General features: G+C 41.8%; 1 pseudogene; it reads right to left on the bottom strand.

Annotated features, from left to right (window-relative positions):
• Nucleotides 1–10,173: 10,173 nt before the first annotated feature.
• LOC125146604 (ferritin light chain-like) lies at nt 10,174–10,827 on the bottom strand (annotated as a pseudogene).
• Between the last annotated feature and the right edge of the window lie 13,172 nt (nt 10,828–23,999).

The raw sequence follows: 23,999 nt of genomic DNA, 5'->3' as shown, positions 1-23,999 counted from the left end.
TCTCTCTCTCTCTCTCTTTTTTTCTTTTTCTCTTATTACACGAGGCCTCACACTGGACCCAGCCCAGCTTAAGTCAGATTCAGTCCGACCTTGGACCCAGTCCAGTTTCTAAGTTGGACCTAGTCTGATCCTGGACTCGGTCCAGTTTCTTTTACATTGGCTGACCCCAGCCCCGGACTGGAGAAAGAAAATGCTCGAAGAAATTCAGAGAGCTCTTTTCAGGGCAAACCCCCCCACCCCCACCCCAGGAGGTCAAATCCCAGGGGATTTACTCTACTCGCCCAGAGTCAGTGAGAAAGCAGCGAGCTCAGTTCTCCAGCGAGTGCCGGCTCCTGGTCGCTCACTGCTCCCGGGGCCTTTGGGGGTCTCCTTCGGATCCCCCTGCTGGCCGGAACCCTTCAAAGACAAACTGAGGGGCGCCTGGGTGGCTCAGTCGGTTAAGCGTCCGACTTCAGCTCAGGTCACAATCTCACGGTCCGCGAGTTCGAGCCCCGCGTCGGGCTCTGGGCTGATGGCTCAGAGCCCGGAGCCTGCTTCCGATTCTGTGTCTCCCTCTCTCTCTGCCCCTCCCCCGTTCATGCTGTGTCTCTCTCTGTCTCAAAAATAAATAAACGTTAAAAAAAAAAAAAAGACAAACTGAGGCATATTCAAATTTTAGGTATTTATTTGAGCAAAAATCCATTCGAATTGGGCAGCACTCAGCTACAAACGGTCAGAAGCGCTCCCTCGGGGGAGCTGGGAAAAACTCGATTTACGGGGCAACGGAGGAAGCAAAGTGGGGAGATTACGGATTAGCTACAGCTTGAATCCTAGTCGGCTAATGTGACTGGGCATCCTTCAGGTTTGCTTTTTGAGGGACTTACAGGCTTGGGTTTGGGTTTGCTGAGGCAGGCCCTGCGCCGTTAAAGCCACCTCAGCTTAGTGGCCTCCTTGCTTAATTAACAGGTGACGAGCTGGAAACTTTGGGGCCGGTATGAAACCCAGAACACCTCATGTTTGCTCCTCGCCTCTCCCCTGCAGTTCTCTGACTCAGATCCTTGGTCCACCATGTTGTGTCTCCATAGGGTGGCTGGTCCTAGCCTACAAGGGTCAGGGCCACCCAGGGCGCGTGGGGGCCCTCCATCCCCAGCGCCTCAGTGGTTCCTTGGGCGGTCCCCAAGGGTGGAAGGAAGAGCCTGGCTGCTGACCGGAACGGAGGGACTGGACTGGCCACGTTCTCCGAAAGGTAGACCTGAACTCTTCCAAAGAACAAGGAGCCTGTGGGTGTCAAAGGGGTGTAAAATGTAGCTTGTAAATTGAATCACTCCGGGATGCCTTGGCTGCAGGGCAAATGATACTTGCTGGGGGCTGGAGGGTGTTTCCTGAGTTCAAGCCCCGCGTGGAGCCTTGCGATTACTTTAAAAAATGAATAAATGTATAAGGAGCGCCTCGGTGGCTCAGTACGTTGAGCATCTGACTCTTTTTTTTTTTTTTTTTTTTTTTTTCAACGTTTATTTACTTTTGGGACAGAGAGAGACAGAGCATGAACGGGGGAGGGGCAGAGAGAGAGGGAGACACAGAATCGGAAACAGGCTCCAGGCTCTGAGCCATCAGCCCAGAGCCCGACGTGGGGCTCGAACTCACGGACCGCGAGATCGTGACCTGGCTGAAGTCGGACGCTTAACCGACTGCGCCACCCAGGCACCCCAAGCATCTGACTCTTGATTTAGGCTCAGGTCATGATCCCTTGGTTCCTGAGCTCGGCCTCCTCATCGGGCTCCGTGCTGGTGCTGGGCGTGGAGCCTGCTGGGGGTTCTGTCTCTCCTTCTCTCTCTCTGCCCCTCCCCTGCTCGTGCTCTCTCTCTCATAAATAAATAACTAAATAAATCAACTTTAAAAAGAAAGAAGATAAAAAAAAAAAATAGGGGTGCCTGGGTGGCTCAGGCGGTTGAGCGTCCCACTTCAGCTCAGGCCATGATCTCAAGGGTTCAAGTGAGTTTGAATCCTGCATTGGGCTCTCTGCTGTCAGCGCAGAGCCCGCTTCAGTTCCTGTCTCTCTCTCTCTCTCTCTCTCTCTCTCTCAAAAATAAACAAACAACAACAACAAAAAGATCAAAAATGAATCATCCCTTGTAAAATCCCGAAGGAATTGCAAACGTAAAGATTATCTCCCGGTGTAAACTAAAACTTCCGACTTTGTAGGTATGTGTTGGGGGGGGAGGGAGAAAGAGGGGAGGAAGTTCAACCCCAGCACTTCAACTTGAAAATGAAGCAGCCAACATTTGTGGGTTTTTTCCCGTTTGTTTTTAGAGAAGAGAAAACCGGCAAGCTGTTCCCCAGTGTTAACTTAATCGAGTGTGCAGGTGAGTAGGATGTGACATCCCAAGAGGGACAGTCACAGATGGGAAAGAAGTAACTCATCCAGAAACACAGCTGGTATTGGTGTAAGGAAGTCTTAACCCCCGACCTGCCAGTCCCTAAATCCCTGACACTTAAAACCCCTTTTTTTAATGGGGCCCCTGGGTGGCTCAGCCGGTTAAGCGTCCAACTTCCGCTCAGGTCATGATCTCATGGTTTGTGGGTTCAAGTCCGGCATCAGGCTCTGTGCCGACAGCTCAGAGCCTGGAGCCTGTTTCCGATTCTGTGTCTCCCTGTCTCTGCTCCTCCCTTACTCATGCTCTGACTCTCTCTCTCTCTCTCTCTCTCTCTCTCTCAAAACTAAATTAAAAAATTTTTTTTCAAAATTTAAAATAAAAATTAAAACACTTTTTTTTTATTATAAAATATTTCAGACATACGGGGGGAAGCTATTATATTCATCCATATATATACCCGTACCTCTCAGCTTTTACAAATCTAAACATTTTGACATGTTGGTCAGAAATAAAATATCAGAGACGGTTGATCTCCTCCACAATCCTTCCTCCTCCCTTCCCCTCACACCCTCCCCAAGCTAACGCTTCCTATGGCCTGCTTATTCCCAAACTGCTTCTGATACTTTCACTGCTTATGTCCATAAACACCATAAATCAATGACTTTCCCGGGCGTAAGGTTGAAATAAATGGTATCACTCTATGGTGTTAATTCTGGAACTTTCCAAATTTCTTGCACTCTCCCCATGCCACACAGTCTATTCTCAAACACATTCATTTTTGTTTTCCTTTTTTTCTTTTATTCGCTCTTGTTTCTTGACTATCTGTTCCAAATATTGCCACCAAGGTTGACTCCCTGATAAAAACCCTGGCCAAGACCCTGGGATTTCTGGTTCGGCTTCTGGAGGACCTGGTCCAATGAAGCACTCTTAATGCCCAGGCTGTACGATTCATTAGGGCGATGTGATCAATGAGAAAATACAGGACAACATACCTGCCCCTATCCAAAGGAAGGATGATTCTAAGAGCCACGGCACAAGTGACCTGAGTCCCTGCCACCCCAGCACTGCCGGGATAGAAGCATAGAAGGTCCTCAGAACCAGCCTCAGATGCTGGCCTGCGGCCAGGCCTCCAGCTTCTGGTTGTAGGGATGTCTCCAAGATGGTCCCAATGTCCTACTCTTCCTGATCTGGAACATGAACATATAAGGATGTGAGGCTTCCCCCTACTTCTCCACCCTACTAAGGTCAAGTCCCACAATGGCCCAACTCCTTGATTTGGCCACAGGCAGAAAGGGGGAACAGAGAGTAATTGACTACCAAGGCCTGCATTCCTGTCCTTCTTCCAGGGTGTCAGACGAGATGGGGCGCGTTCAGGGTGTATGGCCGTAGACTCTTCCAGTGTGTCAAAGCTGGACATTTGGGATTCCTCTGTCCCTTTTCTGTAACCTGTCATCCGACACGGAGCATTCCAGTGGTTGCTTAATGTTTCATTAATCCGGTCTCTTTGTATGAGTTGGAAAACTTTTGGTGGTAAATGACAGAAAACCCAACTCAAACTGGTTTTTAGAACATTTTTTCAGGGGGAGAGGGTGTACGTTTGTTTTGTTTGTTTGTTTTTCCTCACTGCTGTGGGAGAACCAGCAGGCCACTGAGTTTGGAAGCCTGGGTTAATAGAAGCAGAGATTGTTCCAGGAGGGAAGGATCTCAGGGGTTGAAGGCAGTCCTGGCAGGATTCCAAGGGAGGCAGGGAAGGGCTGCCTGTGGACACCTCCAAGGTCTTGAGAGCAATGGGAAGATCTGGACTGAACTCAAGGAGGAGTTTGTCAAGCTCTGAAAAAGTCTAGCAGTGGGTCTAGGTGGTCAGAAAAAAGCTCACCTGCGAAAGCCAGCGCACCGGAGGGATCTGAAGGCAGGGCCGGCGTGGATCAGGTGAGTGCGGTTGGGGAAGACCACTCCTGGCCTTCTAGCATGTGCAAAGGGAACAGACTCAAGAAGGAAGTAGTTGGGGCGGGGAGGGGGCATCTGGGTGGCTCAGTTCGTTAAGCACCTGACTTCAGCTCAGGTCATGATCTCATGCTTGGTGGGTTCGAGCCCTGCATCGAGCCTTGCACTAACAGTGCGGAGCCTGCCTGGGATTCTCTCATTCTTCCTCTCTTTCTGCCCCTCCCCCCTCCCCCAAGTGTGCATGCAAGCACTCTCTAAGTAAATAAATAAACAAGCTAAAAAAAAAAAAAAAAAGAACAAAGGAGTGGTGGAGCACCTGGTTGGTTCAGTTGGTAAAAAGCGTGTGACTCTTGATCTCGGGCTTGTGAGTTCGAGCACCACGCTGGGTGTAGAGATTACTTAAAACCAAAATCTTTAAAACAAGAAGAAAGAAAGAAAGAAAGAAAGAAAGAAAGAAAGAAAGAAAGAAAGACGGATGAGGTATGGTGTGAGGTAGGCCCAAGTATGCAGGGTTTTAAAGACTTACACCACTCGCCTCCAAGAGAATCCTGATTAGGGGAAGACCCCTGGTTGAATTTTCTACATGTTGAACTTGAGATGCCTCTGATGTTAAGTAGGCTGTTGCCCACATGGGTCTGAGCTGGAGGTTTAAAATCACAATTCCCCTTTTATAGATGGTGATTAAATTCCTCAGGCCTAGAGCCCAATGTGACACAATGTAGGGATTTAATGAACATATGAATGAGTGAATGAATGAATGAATGAACGAATGAACAAATGGAAGAGTCAGATTATTCGTTAGTAGCCCTTTAAAACCAGAAATTCTGACCGGTCCAGGTAGATGGGATAAATGGAATGAATACAGCTAAAGAAAACATTAGTGAACTGGGTGATCAAATTGAGTAACTTTCCAGAAGGAAGAAGCAAAAAACAAAAATAATAGAAAACATAAAAGAAAAACATAAGATACATGGGGCGCCTGGCTGGCTCGGTCCAAAGAGCGTGTGACTCTTGATCACGGGGTCATGAGTCCGAGCTCCACTGGGCATAGAGATTACTTAAATAAATAAAACTTAAAAAAAGAAAAAGAAAAACATAAGATACAGAGGATAGAAGTAGAAGTAAAAATATCCAGACACAAACATTTCAAAAAGAGAAACATAAAAATGGATTGGATAAAATGTTTGATGACATTTTTTAAATTTAAAATTTTATTTATTTATTTATTTATTTATTTATTTACATCGAAGTTAGTTAGCATATAGTGTAATAATGATTTCAGCAGGTTCCAGTGATTCATTCCCTATGTATAACACCCAGTGCTCATCCCAATAAGTGTCTTCCTTAATGCCCCTTAATGCCCCTTAATACCCATTTAGCCCATCCCCCCCCCACCCATAACCCCTCCAGGAACCTTCAGTTCGCTCTCTGTATTTAAGAGTCTCTTATGTTTTGCTCCTTGTTTTTATATTATTTTTGCTGCCCTTCCCTTATGCTCATCTGTTTTGTATCTTAAATTCCACATATGAATGAAGTCATCTCATATTTGTCTTTCTTTGTCTAATTTTGCTCAGCATAATGCCCTCTAGTTCCATCCACGTAGTTGCAAATGGCAAGATTTCAATTTTTTTATTGCTGAGTAATACTCTATTGCCGAGTAATACTCCATACTATATATATATATATATATATATATATATATATATATCACATCTTCTTTATCCATTCATCCGACAATGGACATCTGGGCTCTTTCCATACTTTGGCTATTATCGATAGTGCTGCTATAAACATTGGGGTGCATGTGCCCCTTCTTTTTTTTAATGTTTTCATTTATTTTTAGTATATGTGCTGTCAAAGCGAGCACGAGGTTTTTATTTATTTTTGAGAGAGAGACAGACACAGACACAGAGACAGAGCACAAGCAAAGGAGGGGCAAAGAGAGAGGGAGACACAGAATCTGAAGCAGGCTCCAGGCTCTGAGTTAGCAGCACAGAGCCCGACACGGGACTCGAACCCCCAAACCGTGAGATCATGACCTGAACTGAAGTCAGACGCTTAACCTACTGAACCACCCGGGCACCCCCACATGTGCCCCTTCAAAACAACACACCTATATCCCTTGGATAAATACCTAGTAGTGCAATTTCTGGGTCGTAGAGTGATGACATTTTTTTAAAAAGATGAATTTACTAGAATTTTTAAAAAGATCAAAAGGCTCCACTCCCAACCAAGATACAGAGTTTTCAGCAGGCCACTGCTCCCACTGCAAGAATTAGAAGGGGGGGAAAAAAAACCCAGAAAAGTTGCAAGAACCATCTTTTTCAAGAGAGCAGAGGGTTATAAATGCAATGCTATGAATGAATGAAATGAACAAAAATTTCAAAGACAGAAAAGACTCTCCTTCCTGAATGAGCTGAGGATCACTGCTCACATAGTCTTCCCTGGGGCCATTGCCAATTCTGGCCACAAAAGCTTAGCTCAGGCAAAGGGACCCAACCGGGAGAATGAGAAACCAGTGGAGTTGCTGGTGGCCATGAGGAGCTGCGGGCTCCTGGAAGCTCCTAAGTAAAAGACAGAGAGTGAAATCTGCAGCCTCATCATGTTTAGAAAACCGAGTCCCATTCGAGAAAGAGGGCCTGCCTGGAACAAAGGATATTTGCCAGATTTTGAAGGTATGTGGGGTAGGAGGCAGGAGAGTTAAGCTCAAAACCTCCAAAATTCAGAAAATCTCCCACTACTCATAGGCTGAGACAGAGGGCTTCCAGAACTGAGGAAGGAACATGTCCGGGAAATGAAGACGAAACAAAGGTAGAGTTTTGGTAAAACTGGGTCTCATCCCCAGTCTGGCTCCATCCCTACTAGATAGATGTGAGCAGTTTCTTAGTGCATGAGCCTAAAAGAGTACAGATAGAACATTCTCTGGTGGGAGATAAAAATCATCTCCATAAAAGTCAGATGGGCCCAACTTTGGGCCCAGTATGTAAGAAGTTTGGAAGTTACCTATCATAACCAGTAAGCAGGTGAACTACCTGAAAAATGAACAATTCTTCTTAGGTCTGTAAGAGAAGGGAGGTCACAGGGTGCCTGGGTGGCTCAGGTGATCAAGCGTCCGACTTCGGCTCAGGTCATGATCTCGCGGTTTTTGGGTTTGATCCCCACCTTGGGCTCTGTGCTCACAGTTCAGAGCCTGGAGCCTGCTTCAGATTCTGTGTCTCTCTCCCTCTCTCTCTTCGCCCCTCCCTTGCTCACGCTCTGTCTCTATCTCCCTCTCTCAAAAAATTAACATTAAAAAATTTTTTTAATTAAAAAAAAAAGAGAAGGGTGGTCACAGCAAGTGATAGAAGGTCTCAGAGTGACAGGGACATGTGCAGTGAGTCCCCAGAAGTGACCTCGCAAATTGGAGAAACAGACACGTGAATACAGAGAATCCAAACCTACCAGAGCAGAAACCCACAACCCGAAACTTCCATGGGAAGCAGCGCTGGGGTAGGGAAACCCGAACTGTAGGTGACAGTTGCTGGAGGCTCAGTGTGGACAGCTCTGAGAGTTAAAATCTCTAGGGAGACTCGGTCATAAGGGGGCCCTGACACTTTTGTCAGTTTTATCTCCAGGAGCTCGACCCGGTTTTCACAGCATCAGAGAAAAATTCCCTTACGCTTCTGGCCAGGGAAGGGGAAGAGTAACCATTTTGAAATATGCCAAGTATTCTGTCCTTCTTAACAGGATCTGCCTTCAAGAGAAGCTATTTAACCAGACCCTAACCTGCTGGGGTTTTATCAGAGCCTAACTGGCCTGGGGAAAGGAAAATACCCAACTCCAGACAGTTGTAGCCACACTGTCCCCCCTAAGGGAGGAGAGAAAACACACACTTGCACGCATGCACACACAACAACCGGGAAGACACATGTGAAGTTCATAGCCCAGAGGTAAAGACTCACTAAAAGACTGAGACACAATCATGGGAATATGGCATGCTTCTTCCTCCCCACATTACCACCACATTACTACTGGCTGATCTACAACAATTCTTTATCCCCAGTATATCATGCTTGTTTATCAAGAAAAAATTACAAGGCATACTAAAAGGCAAAACAAAACAAAACACTGTTTGAAAAGACAAAGCAAGCAGCAGGATGTTGGAATTATCAGACCAGGAATTTAAAGCAACTGTGATTAATATGCAATAATTATATCCACTACTGGACAGAGCAGACAGCATGAAAGAACAGATGGGCAATCTAAGGATAGATGGAAATCCTACAAAAGAACTGAAAGAAATGCCAGAGCTCAAAAACCCTGTAACAGAAATGAAGAATGCCTTTGGTAGGTTTATCAGTAGACTTGACACACTTGAGGAAAGACTCTCAGGCTTCAGGACACATCAAGAGAAACCTCCAAAACTGAAAAGCAAAGAGAACAAAGATGGAAAATAACAAAATAAAATATCCAAAGACTGTTGGACAACTATAAAAAGTGTAACATACACATAATGGGAAAACAGAAGGAGAAGAAAGAGAGAAAGGAACATAAGAAATATATAAAACAACAATGACTGAGAATTTCCCCCAAATTAATAACAGATGCCAAGCCACAAATCCATGAAGTTCAGAGAACACTATGCAGGATAACTGCAAAAACAAAAACCTATACCCAGGCATATCACATTCACACTACAGAAAATCAAAAATAAAGAAAAAACTCTGAAATAAGCCAGAGGGGAAAGAAAAACACCTTATTTATAGAGGAACAAAGATAAGAGTTACATCCAACTCTCCCGGGAAACCTTACAAACAAGAAAAGAGAGAAGAGTGAGATATTTAAAGCACGGACATATTTCATTCTTTCTCATTGCCAAGTAGTATTCCATTGTGTATATAAACCACAATTTCTTTATCCATTCATCAGTTGACAGACATTTAGGCTCTCTCCATAATTTGGCTATTGTTGAAAGTGCTGCTATAAACATTGGGGTACAAGTGCCCTTATGCATCAGCACTCCTGTATCCCTTGGGTAAATTCCTAGCAGTGCTATTGCTGGGTCATAGGGTAGATCTATTTTTAATTTTTTGAGGATGTAGCCACATGGATGGAACTGGAGAGTGTTATGCTAAGTGAAATAAGTCATACAGAGAAAGACAGATACCATATATTTTCACTCTTATGTGGATCCTGAGAAACATAACAGAAAACCATGGGGGAGGGGAAGGAAAAAAAAAGTTAGAGAGGGAGAGAGTCAAACCATAAGAGATTCTTAAAAACTGAGAATAACCTGAGGGTTGATGGGGGGTGGGAGAGAGGGGAGGGTGGGTGATGGGCATTGAGGAGGGCACCTGTTGGGATGAGCACTGGGTGTTGTATGGAAACCAATTTGACAATAAATTTCATTTTAAAAAATTAAAATTAAAATTAAAAAAAAATAAAGCATGGACAGAAAAAAAATAACCAACCTAGAATTCTGTACTCGGTGAAATTATCCTTCAAACGTGAAGGAGAAATAAAAACTTCCTCAAACAAAAATTGAAAGAATTTTTTGCCAGCAAACCTACCATTTCTTTTAAGAAATGTTAAAAAATAGTTCTTCAGAAAGAAGGAAAATAATATAGGTCAAACATTTGAATCTACATCAAGGAAGAATATCAAAGAAAGAATAAGTGAAAGTAAAATAAAAAATTTCTTTCTTTCTTTCATTCATTATTTCTTTCTTTCTTTTCTTCAAAAAGATTTATTGTTTCCATGTGGTCCATGGCTTGGGAAAGGGTGCCAGGGTGGTGAAAAAGCTGCCTAGTGGTTGCAGGGAGAGGCTCAGGTATAAGCTTTGTCACCAGGGGGATGCCAGAGGGGGCCCTCAAAGGATGCTGGGCTTCAGAGGCTCCTAGTCATGTTTTAGGGTGAGCCTTTTGAAGAGATACTGGTCCAACCCAGCCTGGGGACCAGCCAGCCTGCAGATGTGAGTCAGATGGTCACCATCTTGATGAGTTTCACATCCTCATCTAGGAAGTGTTTCTCCAGGAAGTCACAGAGGTGGGAGTCTGCACAGGAAGAACCCAGGGCATGTAGATATAAAAGGGCCTGATTCAGGTTCTTCTCAGAACCATTGCAGCTTCCATGGCATCCAGGGTTTATCTTGGGACAGTTTCTGCATGTCTCAAAAGAGGGCATGGCCACCTTGCATCTTCAAGAGAGGCTTAGCACCCTCATGCTTCTCCTCAGCCAACTTGCAGAAGTGACCAACTCCCTACAGAGCCACACTGTTATGGTCAACATAGAAGCCCAGAGAGAGGTAGGCAGGAGGCCTTCAGGTGCATGTTGACCAGGCAGTTGAGGTGGCTTCCACCTCAGGGGAATAATTCTGATGAATCTGGGAGCTCACGGTTGATCGGTAATAAGGAGCTAAGCTCAAAATAGTGTGTTGGCTGGTCCCGGAGGCATAGGGTGGCCAAGAAGATGGCTCTGAAGGTTGTGACTGGAAAAAAGATTGGAGGGTGGTTGGAGGCTGGTAGAAGGGACATCCCTTGGTCTGTTCCATCAAAACACTGTTAAAGCAAGAGACAGATCTGCAGGACTGCCAGGCATTCTGCCTAGTTTTCTTAGTCTTAATAAGTTTGTCCAAAATGATAATAGTAACAGTCTATTAATACACACACACACACACACACACACACACACACACACACACAATGGATTCAAGCCCCTGCTCTATCTCTCTCCCTCTCTGCCCCTCCCTTGCTTGTGCTCACTCTCTCACTCAAAATAAATAAATAAACTTAAAAAAGAAGTGAATAGGTGGGGAAAGGAAAGGTATGCCATGGTATATACTATATATCATCAAAAGAAAGTAGTAGTAGCTATATTAATTTTAGACAGAGCAGACTTCAAAACAAGGAAACTTATCAGAAATAAAGAGGGACATTACATAATGATAAAGGAGTCAGTTCTCCAAGAGGACATAACAGTCTTTAATGTGTATGCACCTAATAACAGAGCTTCGAAATATACGAGGCAAAAACTAATTGAACTGCAAAGAGAAATGGATAAATCCACTGTTTTAGCTGGAGACTTCAACACTTCTTTCTCAAAAAATGGACAGATCCAGAAGGCAGAAGACCAGTAAGGACATAGATTAACTAAACAACACCATCAATCAACTGGATATAATTGACATCTATAGACTACTTCATCTAAAAGCAGAATACACATTCTTATCAAGCTCACATGGAATTTTCAGCAGAATAGACCATATTCTGAGCCATCAAATGCACCTAACAAATTTAAAAGAACAAAAATCAGGGGCACCTGGGTGGCTCAGTCAGTTGAGCAACCGACTCTTGATTTAGGCTCAGGTCATGACCTCATGGTCATGATTCCAAGCCCCACATAGGGCTATACACTGACAGCATGTACCCTGTTTGGAATTCTCTCTCCCTCTATCTCTTCCCCTCCCCAACTTTCTCTCTCTCTCTCACTCTCACTCTCTCTCTCTCAAAATAAATAAATAAACTTAAAAAAAAAGAATTGGGGCACCTGGGTTTTCAGTTCGTTGAGGGTCCAACTTCAGCTCACACCATGATCTCATGGTCTGTGGGTTCAAGCCCAAGTCAGATTCTGTGCTGACAGCTCAGAGCCTGGAGCCTGCTTTGGATTCTGTATCTCCCTCTCTCTCTCTCTCTCTCTGCCCCTCCCCTTCTCATGCTCTATCTCCCTCTCTTTCTCGAAAATAAATAAACATTAAATTTTTTTTTAAAGAATAGAAATCATATGTCTACTCTCAGACCACAATTAAATTAAACTAGAAATTAATAACAAAAAATCAATTGCAAAATACATGGAAATTAAACAACACACTCTAAATAACATATTGGTCAAGGAAAATATCTCAGAAATTTAAAAAATATTTTAAACTAATTGAAAATGAAAACACAACTTATCAAAATTTGTGGAATGCAGCAAAAATAGTACTTAGATGGAAATTTAGAACACTGAATACATATATTAGAAAAGAAGAAAGGTCTAAAATCAGTATTCTAAGTTTCCGTTTTAGGAAATTAGTAAAGAAGGGCAAATTAAATCCAAAGTAAGCAGAAGAAAATAAACAATAAGAATTAGAGCAGAAATCAATGAAATTGAAATTAGAAATCAATCAAGTTGAAATTAGGAAACAGAAATTAGGAATCAACCAATGAAACCAAAAACTTATTCTTTAAAAAGATCAATGAAATTGATAAGCCTCCAGCCAGATTAAGAAAAAAAAAAAAAAGAAAAGAGACGACAGAAATTACTAATATCAGATGTGAAAGAGGAGACATTACTACGGATCTCATGCACATTAAAAGAATAATAAAGGAAAACTATAGTCACCTCTATGGCCACAAATTTGATAACCTATAGGAAATGGACCAATTCCTTGAAAGACACAATGCACTAAAACTCACACAAGAAGAAATACATCATCTGAATAGGACTTATCTACTAAAGATATTGAATCAGTAACTAATAACTTTCCAAAACAGAAAGTAGCAGGCTGAGATGGGTTCACTGGTGACTTCTAACAAACTAAAGGAAGAAATGATACCAATTCTCTACAATCTCTTTCAGAGGATAGAAGCAGAGGGAATATTTCCTAACTCATTCTATGAAGTCAGCATTTTTTTAATACCAAAACCAGACAAAGATGTTGCAGGAAAAGAACACTACAGGCCAATATCTCTTGGGAATATAGATGCAAAAATTCTCAACAAAATATTAGCAAATCAAATTGAACAATTTAAAAAAAGAATTATAAAGCACCACTGAATAGGATTTATCCCAGATATGCAAGACTGGTTCAATATTCAAAAATCAATGTAATCTATCACATCAAATTAAGGTACTCTATCACACATCCAAGTGTTGGCATGGATGAGGAGAAATTGGAACTGTTGGTGGGAATAAAAATGGTGCAGCAGTGGTGGAAAATAGTATGACATTTCCTCAAAAAATTAAATACAGAATTATTATATGATCCAGCAATTCCATTTCTGGGTATAGACCCAAAAGAATCGAAAGCAGGGTCTTGATGAGATATTTGCACGCCCATTTTCATAGCCATATCATTTGCAATATCTAAAATGTGGAAGCAATCCAAGTGTCCACTGACAGATGAATGAATAAGCAAAATGTGGTATATGCATACAGTGGGATATATTATTTGGCCTTTTTTAAAAATGGGTTTTTTTGGGCGCCTGGGTGGCTCAGTCAGTTAAGCATCTGACTTCGGCTCAGGTCATGATCTCACAGTTTGTGGGTTCAAGCCCCGTATTGGGCTCTGTGCTGACAGCGTAGAGCCTGGAGCCTGCTTCAGATTCTGTGTCTCCTTCTCTCTCTCTGTTCCTTCCCTACTCATGCTCTGTCTCTCTCTCTCCTTCAAAAATAAATAAAAACATTTTTTTTAATTAAAAAAAATTTTGGGGGGGGGGGGCGGGTCACCTGGGTGGCTCAGTGGGTTAAGTGTCTGACTTCAGCTCAGGTCATGATTTCACATGAGTTCAAGCCCCACACTGAGCTCTCTGCTAACAGCACAGAGCCTGCTTGGGATTCTTTCTCTCTCTTTCTCTCTCTCTCTCTCTGCCCCTCCCCAGCTTGTGTTCTCTTGCTCTATCTCAAAAATAAATAAACATTAAAAAATTAAAAAAAAATAGGAACTCTATTAAAAATGTTTTTTAAGGGTGCCTGGGTGGCTCAGTCAGTTGAGCATCCAACTTTGGCTCAGGTCATGATCTCACAGTTTGTGAGTTCAAGCCCCACATTGGCCTTGTTGCTGACAGCACAGAGCCCGTTTCAGATCTTCTATTTCCCTCTCTGTCCCTCCCCACTTGTACTTGTACTTTCTCTCTCTCTCTCTCTCTCTCTCTCTCTCTCTCTCAAAAATAAACATTTAAAAATGTTTTTAATTGAGGTATAATTAACATATAACATATTAGTTTCATATGTACAACATGATTTGATATTTGTATGCATTAGAAATGATCACCACACTAGGTCTAATTAACGTCTACTCAGTGTTTAAAGGAAGGAAATCCTGATAGATTCTACAAAATAAATCAATTACAAAAATACAAGTATTGTATGATTCCACTTATATTAGGTACTTAGGGTAGTTAAATTCATAGAGACAGAAAGTAGAATGGTGGTTGACAGGGACTAGGGGGGTGGGAAAATAGGGAGTAATTGTTTAATAGGTATGGAGTTTCAGTTTTACAAGGTGAAAGGGTTATAGACATGAATGGTGTTGATGATTGCACAACATTATGAATTTAATGGATTCAATACCACTGACCGGTATACTTAAAAATAGTTAAGATAATGGGCGTCTGGGTGATTCAGTCAGTTGAGTGTCTAACTTCAGTTCAGCTCATGATCTCACAGTTCCTGAGTTGAGCCCTGCATCAGGCTCTCTGCTGTCAGCGTGGAACCAGCTTTGGATCCTCTGTCCACCTCTCTCTCCACCCCACCCCCATTTGTGTTTTCTCTGTCTCCCTCTCCTCTTTCTCTCTTCCAAAAATAAATAAGCATTTAAAAAATAGTTAAGATGATAAAAATTGTTAAGATGATAAATTTTATGTTATCTGTGTTTTACCACAATAAAATAATTGAAAAAAAAATCTATAGGAGGAGAACTACAAAGCTGATGAAAGACATCAAAGAACTAAATAAATGGAGAGATAGTCCATGTTCATGGATATGAAGAATCAATATTATCAAGATGTTAAATTTTTCCCAATTTGATCTATTGATTCAACACAATCCCAATCAAAACCCCAGCAAGTTATTTTATGCATAGCAACAAACTGATTCTAAAATTTATATGGGGAAGCAATATACCCATGATAGCCAACACAATATTGAAAGAAAACAAAGTTGGAGGATCAACACTATCCAACTTCAAGACTCACTAGACAGCTACACTAGTCAAGACAGTGTTGGGGCGCCTGGGTGGCGCAGTCGGTTAAGCGTCCGACTTCAGCCAGGTCACGATCTCGCGGTCCGTGAGTTCGAGCCCCGCGTCAGGCTCTGGGCTGATGGCTCAGAGCCTGGAGCCTGTTTCTGATTCTGTGTCTCCCTCTCTCTCTGCCCCTCCCCCGTTCATGCTCTGTCTCTCTCTGTCCCAAAAATAAATAAATAAACGTTGGGAAAAAAAAAAAAAGACAGTGTAGTACTGATGAAAAGAGTAGACAACTAGATCAATAGAACAAAACAGAGAGCCCAGAGATAGACCCACATAAATGTAGTCAATTCACCTTTGACAAAGAGGCAAAGGCAACACAATGGATAGAAGATAGTCTTATCAATAAACAGTGCTGGAACAACTGGAAATTCACATACAAAAAAATAAATCCAGACATAGACTTTACACTCTTCACAAACATTAACTCAAAATCGATCACAGACCTAAATGTAAAATGCAAAACTATAAAATTCTTAAAAGATAACACAGGAGAAAATTTAGATGACCTTCATTTTGGTAATGAAGGTGTTTGGTGTTTTAGATTTAACACCAAAGGCACAATCCATGAAAGAAAGAATTGAAAAGCTGGACATCATTAACATTAAAATGTTTTCATTGGGTGTAGATATTACTTAAAAAGAGAAAATAAAAATTTTTTAATTAAAAATTTCTTCTCTGTGAAAGAACTGTCAAGAGAATGAAAAGACAAGCCACAGACTGAGAATAAAAGTATTTGCAAAATACATATTTAACAAAGGATTGTTACCTAACATATACAAAGAACTCTTAAAACTCAACAATAAGAAAACAAACAACCTGATTAAAATAAGAGCCTATCTTAGTCCATTTGGGCTGCTATAACAGACTGGGTAACTTATAAACAACAGAAATGTATTTCTTAACAGTTCTGGAGGCTAGAAGGCTAAGATCAGGGTGTAAGCATAGTCAGGCAAACCCCTCTGGTAAAGGCTTGATTCTTAGTTCATCAATAGCCATCTTCTCAATGTAACCTCATGTGGTGAAAGGGGCGAGGGGAGTATCTGGAGTCCTTTTTATGAAGGCACTAATTCCATTCATGAGGGCTCTGTTCTTATGACTTAATCACATCCCATAGGTCCCACCTCCTAATGCCATCACATTGGGGATTAGGATTTCAACATACGAATTTTGAGGGGATACAAACATCCAATCTATAGTAGGGTCAAAGATTTTAATAGATACCAAAGAAGATATACAGTTGTCAAATAAACACATGAAAAGATGCTTCACATCATGTGTTATCAGGGCAATGCAAATGAAAACAACAAGACACCACCACACACCTGTTAAAATGGCAAAAATCCAGGAAAATGACAACACCAAATGCTGACAAGGATGTGGAGTAACAGGAACTCTCATTCATTGCTGGTGGGAATGCAAAATGGTACAACTACTTTGGAAGATAGCTTGGCAGCTTCTTGCAAATCTAAACATACTTTTGCCATATGATCCAGGAATTATGTGCTTGGTATTTATCCAAAGGAATTGAAAGCATGTTCAAACAAACAAAAAAACCCTTCATAACGATGTTTATAGGACCTTTATTCGTAATTGCCAAAACTTGGAAGCAAGCAAGATATCCTTCAGTCGGGGAACAGATAAATAAACGATGGTGCATCCAGAAAATGCAATATTATTCATCCCTAAAAAGAAATGAGCCATCCAGCCTTGAAAAGACATAGAGGAACCTTAAATGCATATTGCTAAGTGAAAGAAGCCAATCTAAAAAAGTTACATACTGTATGATTCCAACCATATGACATTCTGGAAAAGTCAAAACTTTGGAGATCATAAAAATATCAGTGGTTGCCAGGGGTTAAAGGGGAGAGAGGAGTGAATAGGTCAAGGACAGAGGAGTTTTAGACCAATGTATTTACTAAGTATGATACCTTAATGGTGGATATATGTTATTATACATTTGCCTAAACCCATAACATGCACAACACCGAGAGTGAACTCTAATATAAATTATGGACTTTGGGTGATAATGATGTGTCAATGTAGGTAATCAGTTGTGACAAATGTGCCACGCTGATGGGTGATATTGATAATGGGGAAACGGAGGAATGGGGCAATAATTATGTGGGAAATCACTGTAACTTCCTCTCAGTTTCTCTGTGAACCTAAAATTGCTCCAAAAAGTAAAGCCTATTTTTAAAAAAAAGATAATTGTTCTTTTATATCAAATCTCCAAAATATAGTTAACATTCACTAGACATGCAAGGAGGCAGGAAAATATGACCAATATTCAAAAAGAAATGAGAAGTAGACTCACGGATAATTCAAATATCCCAGTAAGCAGACATGGACTTTACCATGAATATGTTTAAGAAAGTACAGGAAAATAAGAGAAAATGGATGAAAAGATGTAATCGAATTTCCAGAGAGTCAGAATCTATTACCAAAAAAAGCCAAATAGACAAATATATAATTTCTGAAATTACGAACTCATTGGATGGGTGTAAGTAACTCTGTGCTGTGTGTTTGGCTAAAATAGAACTACATGTCCCCAAATCCCCTTTCCTATGTGGTCCTGGTTAGAGTTGGCCTAAAGAGACAATTTCGAGAATCAGGAAAGGCAGAAGTGATAAAGCAGGCACTGGGTTTCGGTTAAAGATGCTGGTGGAGATCAGCTTGCCCAGCTCTTCTTTCCAACCCCTGGCCTCTTGACCAACAGGAACACCCAGCCCAGCACCAGATGCAGAGGCAGTAGCCTTCCATAGATGTCTGTACTGGCTATTTTTTCTGGTCCAAGTCTGGCAGCTGGATGTGCCTGCCTTCCCAGATTCCCATGGCACCTACTCTCATATATTGGGTCTTCTCTCTCAAATTGTCCCTACAGCCTCATAGGATATTCCTGTGAGCAGCAAACTGAGAAGGAAAATCTTTGGGCCTGGTTTACAAGTTATTTGGCATAAAATGTTGGCAGGCCACCTGGGTAGCTCCGTTAGTTAAGTGTCTGACTCTATTTTGGCTCGGGTCATGATCTCACGTTCCCGAGATCAAGCCTCATGTTGGGCTCTGTGCTGACAGTGCAGAGCCTGCTTGGGATTCTCTCTCTCCCTCTCTCTCTGCCCCTCCCCTGCTTGTGTTTACATTCTCTCTCTCTCTCTCTCTCTCTCTCTCTCTCCCCCCCCCCCACAAACACACACACTAAATAGATAGACAGATAGATAGATAAACATTTTTTTTTTTTAATTTTTTTTTCAACGTTTATTTATTTTTGGGACAGAGAGAGACAGAGCACGAACGGGGGAGGGGCAGAGAGAGAGGGAGACACAGAATCGGAAACAGGCTCCAGGCTCTGAGCCATCAGCCCAGAGCCTGACGCGGGGCTCGAACCCACGGCCCGCGAGATCGTGACCTGGCTGAAGTCGGACGCTTAACCGACTGCGCCACCCAGGCGCCCCTGATAGATAAACATTTTTAAGAATAAAATATAATGTTGGCACTGTCTGAATATGCACCCTGCAGCACTACAGCCCCACTCAGGGTTGGCCCTGAGAGACAGTGGTGAAGGAAAAACTCCCAGGAGACAGAACCTTGAGAAGTGTGCACTTGGTGGCTCATTTTCTTCCAAAAATGGAGTTCTCCAGAGGTGCAGATCTACACTGATTTGTGAAGATTTAATAATGGATTTCAAGGACTTGAGAGAAACATGAATGGAAAATTGGCAGCACAGAAGTCTAGTGAAGAGATAGGTGGATGGACTCTCCGAAGCGACACTGACCATGAAGATACTTTGCTGCATGTGAATACTCACCGAGAAGACCAACAACCCACTAGAAATGGGCAAAACACTTGAACAAGTTAATTAAAAAAAAAAAAAAGATATTCAGGCAGTTTTTTCTGCTCACAGGTCCTGTCCCTGTGCTTTAATAATAACACCTTTTTGCACCGGAGGGGGGAAAAAAAAAGATATTCAAGTGGGCTAATAAACATTTTTAAATGGGTTTTGCATCAGAGAAATGAAAAAAAAAAAAAAAGCACAAGGAAGGGTGCCTGGGTGGCTCAGTCCATTAAGCAACCAATTCTTGGTTTGGGCTCAGGTCATGATCTCACACTCCGTGAGTTCGAGCCCCGCGTCAGGCTCTGTGTTGATGGCTCAGAGCCTGGAGCCTGCTTCGGATTCTGCGTCTCCCTCTCTCTCTGCCCCTCCCCCGCTCATTCTCTGTCTCTCTCTGTCTCGAAAATAAATAAAAACATTAAAAAAAATTTTAATAAAAATAAATAACTGCATATGTCCACCAAGAGATGTGCATGTGAGTGCAAATAGCAGTTTTATTTGAATAGTTCTAAAATAGAAACGATGCTAATTGCCATCAACAGTGGGATGGATAAATAATTGCTGCTCTACTTCTAAAACTACAAAGCAATGAACAAGAACAAAATACTGCTCTACACAATAACATGGAAGAATTTTACACACATACTGTTGAGTAAAAAAACATTGGATGCAAAAAGTACTGTGTCTCTAATAGGATCAACTGAACTCCACAGCAGCTGGCTAAGCAAGATTTCTCCACACTAAATGGTTGCTATCAGGACAATTCCTTGGACCTATTGCTTTTCCTGTTTGCTTCTGACTCTAGATGAGGCCTGCGACAAGCAGACCACTCCTAGAACACCTGTTATTATACCTACTGTCTGTGACCTGCAGAAGAGAAGGGGGGGAGTGGGTCACATCAGGGGTTTAAGCAGAGATACATACACCCATCCTAAAATTCAGGTGGGATCTCAAGGGGCCCCCCAAGAGCCCATACAATATTGAAAAACAAGAACAGAGTTATAGAATTCATACTTTCCAATTTCAAAACTTCACAAAAATGACAGTAATCAAAGCAGTATAGTATTGGCATATGGAAAGACAGACAGAGCAATGAAATAAAATTGAGAGTCCAGAAAGAAACCTGTATAACTATAGGTCAATGGATTTTTGACAAGGGTGCCAAGGAGAGTCGGTGGGGAGAGAATTGTCTCTTCAACAAATGGTGCTGAGACTACTGGATTTCCACATGCAAAATAATGAATTTGGACCTTTCCTCACATTACTTGCAAAAATTAACTCAAAACGGATCAGTGACCTAAATATGAAAGCTAAAGCTATCAAACTCTTGGAATAAAACATACAGGGTAATCATCATGCCCTTGCACTTGGCAATGGTTTCTTACGTATGATACCAAAGGCACAAGCAACAAAACAAAAGACAAATTAAACTTCATCAATTTTTTTAAAAAAATTAAAAAAAAACATTTTCAAGAAGGCGAACAGACAATAGAATAACAGAAAATATTTACAAATCGTGTATCTGATGAATCTAGTATTCATAATGTTTAAAGAATTCTTATAACTCAACCGCAAAAAAGAAAATACCCACTTAAAAAAATGGGCAAAGGACTCGAATAGACATTTCTCCAAAGAAGATATACAAATGGTCAAACAACACATGAAATGATGCTCAATGTCCTTAGGTAAATACAAATCAAAACCATAATGAGATACTTCTTCACACCCACTAAGATGGCTGTAATCATAAAAATAGAAAATAGTCCAGTGTTGGTGCGGATATGGAGAACTTGGAACCCTCCTACGGTGCTGGTGGGAATATAAAATGGTGCAGCCACTGTAGAAGCCAGTTTGGCAATTCCTCAATAATTAAATATGGTAGTACCAGGGGCGCCTGGGTGGCGCAGTCGGTTGAGCGTCCGACTTCAGCCAGGTCACGATCTCGCGGTCCGTGAGTTCGAGCCCCGCGTCGGGCTCTGGGCTGATGGCTCAGAGCCTGGAGCCTGTTTCCGATTCTGTGTCTCCCTCTCTCTCTGCCCCTCCCCCGTTCATGCTCTGTCTCTCTCTGTCCCAAAAATAAATAAACGTTGAAAAAAAAATTTAAATATGGTAGTACCATATCACTGGAAATTCCACTCCTAGGCATATCCTCAGAAGTGAACATGTTCAAACAAAAGCGTGTATATGAATGGTTCATAGAAGCCCTATTCATGATAGCCAAAAAGGTGGAAACAACCTGAAAGTCCGTCTCTGATGAACGGATAAATAAAATGTGGTATATCCGTACAATGAAAAATTGTTCAGCCTTCAAAAAGAATGAAGAATCGATATGTTACAACATGGATGAATCTTGAAAACATTATGCTAAATGAAAGAAGCCAGACAGAAAAGGCCACATATTATACGATTCCATTTATATGAAATACTGAGAATCGGCAAACGCAGAGAGACAGAAAATAGAGCAGTGGTTGCCAAAGGCAAACTCTGAATTGCCAGAATTGGGAGTGAATTCTTGACAGGTACGAGGGTTTCCTTTTGGGGTGATGAAAATATTCTGGAACTAGATTGTAAGGATGGTTTCATACACTGTGAGTGTACCAAATACCACTGAATTATGGGCTTTAAAATGGTTTAAATGGTGGGGCGCCTGGGTGGCTCAGTCGGTTGAGCGTCTGACTTCGGCTCAGGTCATGATCTCACAGTTTGTGGGTTTGAGCCCTGCATCAGGCTCTGTGCTGACCGCTTGCTCAGAGCCTGGAGCCTGCTTCAGATTCTATGTCTCCTTCTCTCTCTGCTCCTCCCCCCCTCACGCTTTGTCTCACTCTGTTTCTCAAAAATAAATAAATGTAAAGAAATTTTTTAAATTTAAATAAATAAATAAATAAATAAATAAATAAATAATAAAATGGTTTAAATGGTGAATTTAATGTTATGTGCATTTTAGTACAATGTGTTTTGTTTTTTTTTTTTAAAGGGAGTCTCAAAAGGGAGCACTAAGGGAGGATAATTCAGCCTCTCAATACAAATTGACAGGTTAGTTTTTCTGTGGATCTGTTTCAAGATGGCTGCCATAGCTTTAGAACTTCCCGCCCTCACATGACAATACCATTTTCTTAGGGAGGAAAACCCTCCCAAGAGCCTTCCAGCAGACTGTCCCTTAGAATCTCATTGGCTAGAGCCTCGTCACATGCAGACCCATAAACCAGAAACTACAAAAGAAATAGGATTCTGGTGTTTGGGTTAGACCAATTATGGTTCATCTGAGGCTGAGCAAAGGGCTGTCCTTCCCTTCACATTGCTGCTGAATAGAATTTGCACTCTGTTAGCAAGGGAAAAAAGGGACACAGTTATTTGATAGACAGGTGGTGGTGTATACCATATCCTTCTTCCATGATAATATCATCCCAAAGATACTTTGGAAACTACCAAACATAACTCTCAAAAATGTAGTTCAAATGGGATGTAAGAGTCACAGTGATGGTTCAAGGATGGGCATACGGCCTCGTCTCACTAGTAAGAGGCATCCTCTTCACTTTTCTGGAATTCACTGGACAAGATGAATTTACTCTCTGTTGAGCTTGCTAAACTACCAGATTATAAACCTGAGGTGGCTATTGATGTGAAATGTTGGGATCTGGGAGCAAACAGTCAAGAAGGAACTCTTGAGACATCTTTAGTGCAAAAAGGGTGGTTTTATTAAAGCATGGAGAACAGAAGTTGTGGGCAGAAAGAGCTGCACTGGGATCGTGAGGAGTGACTGGGAGAGGGTTAGGGATAGTATAAGTCTCTAAAGAATTTGGAAGAAAGGTTTCTAAGACCTTGAGGGGTCATTTACTACTGTCTAGTAAACTCTTAGTCATGAGACCCTTCAGGTGTATCAGTGGGCCATATGTTTGGGGGATGATCGATAACATATATCTTGGGGAGTGGGGTGGGTAGAGATAAAGGAATTTTCCAAAGGGGTTTTTTACAGGATCCTGGAGGTTGGGCTAATGTCAAGCTAGGGTTGCCTTTTGCCTCTAACAAACGGTGAACATTGAGGCAGCTAAGCTCCCAGAGGAAGATCACTCTGCCTGTCTCAAGTACTTGGCAATGGCTTGTAAGTTGTGAGAAAGTTTAATTTCTTTTTCTTTTTCTTTTGCCTTTGTTCTCCACATCATTCCCCCCTGAACAATTTTGACACTTAAATCTTTAAGTTGCTGAGGGTGGAAGGTCTCATCTTCTGTAACTTCTTCCTGCTGAATAGGGGTGTAGAGACGTTCCTACCTATGGGTCAACATTGGTCAGTTGGCGACTTCTATATATAGGAGTTACAAAAGGCAGGAAATATGGATCTTCCTGTGTGGAAAGGATCATCTGTTGACTTGGAGTTACGGCAGTGAAGGAGTCTTGGCATCAGGTGGATAGATGCGGGGGTAAACAGCAAAACATGATTAGAATAACAAAAAGAAAAAGAAGCCCAAATAAGAGTCCTTTGATCGTTAACAAAAATCTTCCTCCGGTCCAGGAATTTAACCAATCATTAAAGGAAAGAGAGGGATCATTTAAAGTGCCAACTGAAGTATTCATGTCAGTTAGAAACCCAGAAATACTCTTGTGGTAATCTGGAATGTATACACAGCATTCTGTTTTTATGAGAGCACAAGTTCTGCCTTGCGCAACAGTTAAAACATCTAATGCCGTTCCATTTTGTAAAACTGTTTTCCACATTTGTGTTACTTCAGCATTTAATAGGTAAATGCTATTTTGAGTGTCATTCAGGGCTTTGACCATGTACTTATTAAAAGCTTCCATGTGCTAAATGACACCCTCCAGTTCTCAAAAGGAAATAAAGGTGGAATGTTAGGTGGTCATACAATGAAACACAGAATGTGCCCACCATTGTGTTTAA

This window comes from Prionailurus viverrinus, chromosome D1, assembly GCF_022837055.1.
Source record: "Prionailurus viverrinus isolate Anna chromosome D1, UM_Priviv_1.0, whole genome shotgun sequence".
Classification (NCBI taxonomy): Eukaryota; Metazoa; Chordata; class Mammalia; order Carnivora; family Felidae; genus Prionailurus; species Prionailurus viverrinus.
This window is presented reverse-complemented; position numbering and strand designations above follow the sequence as displayed.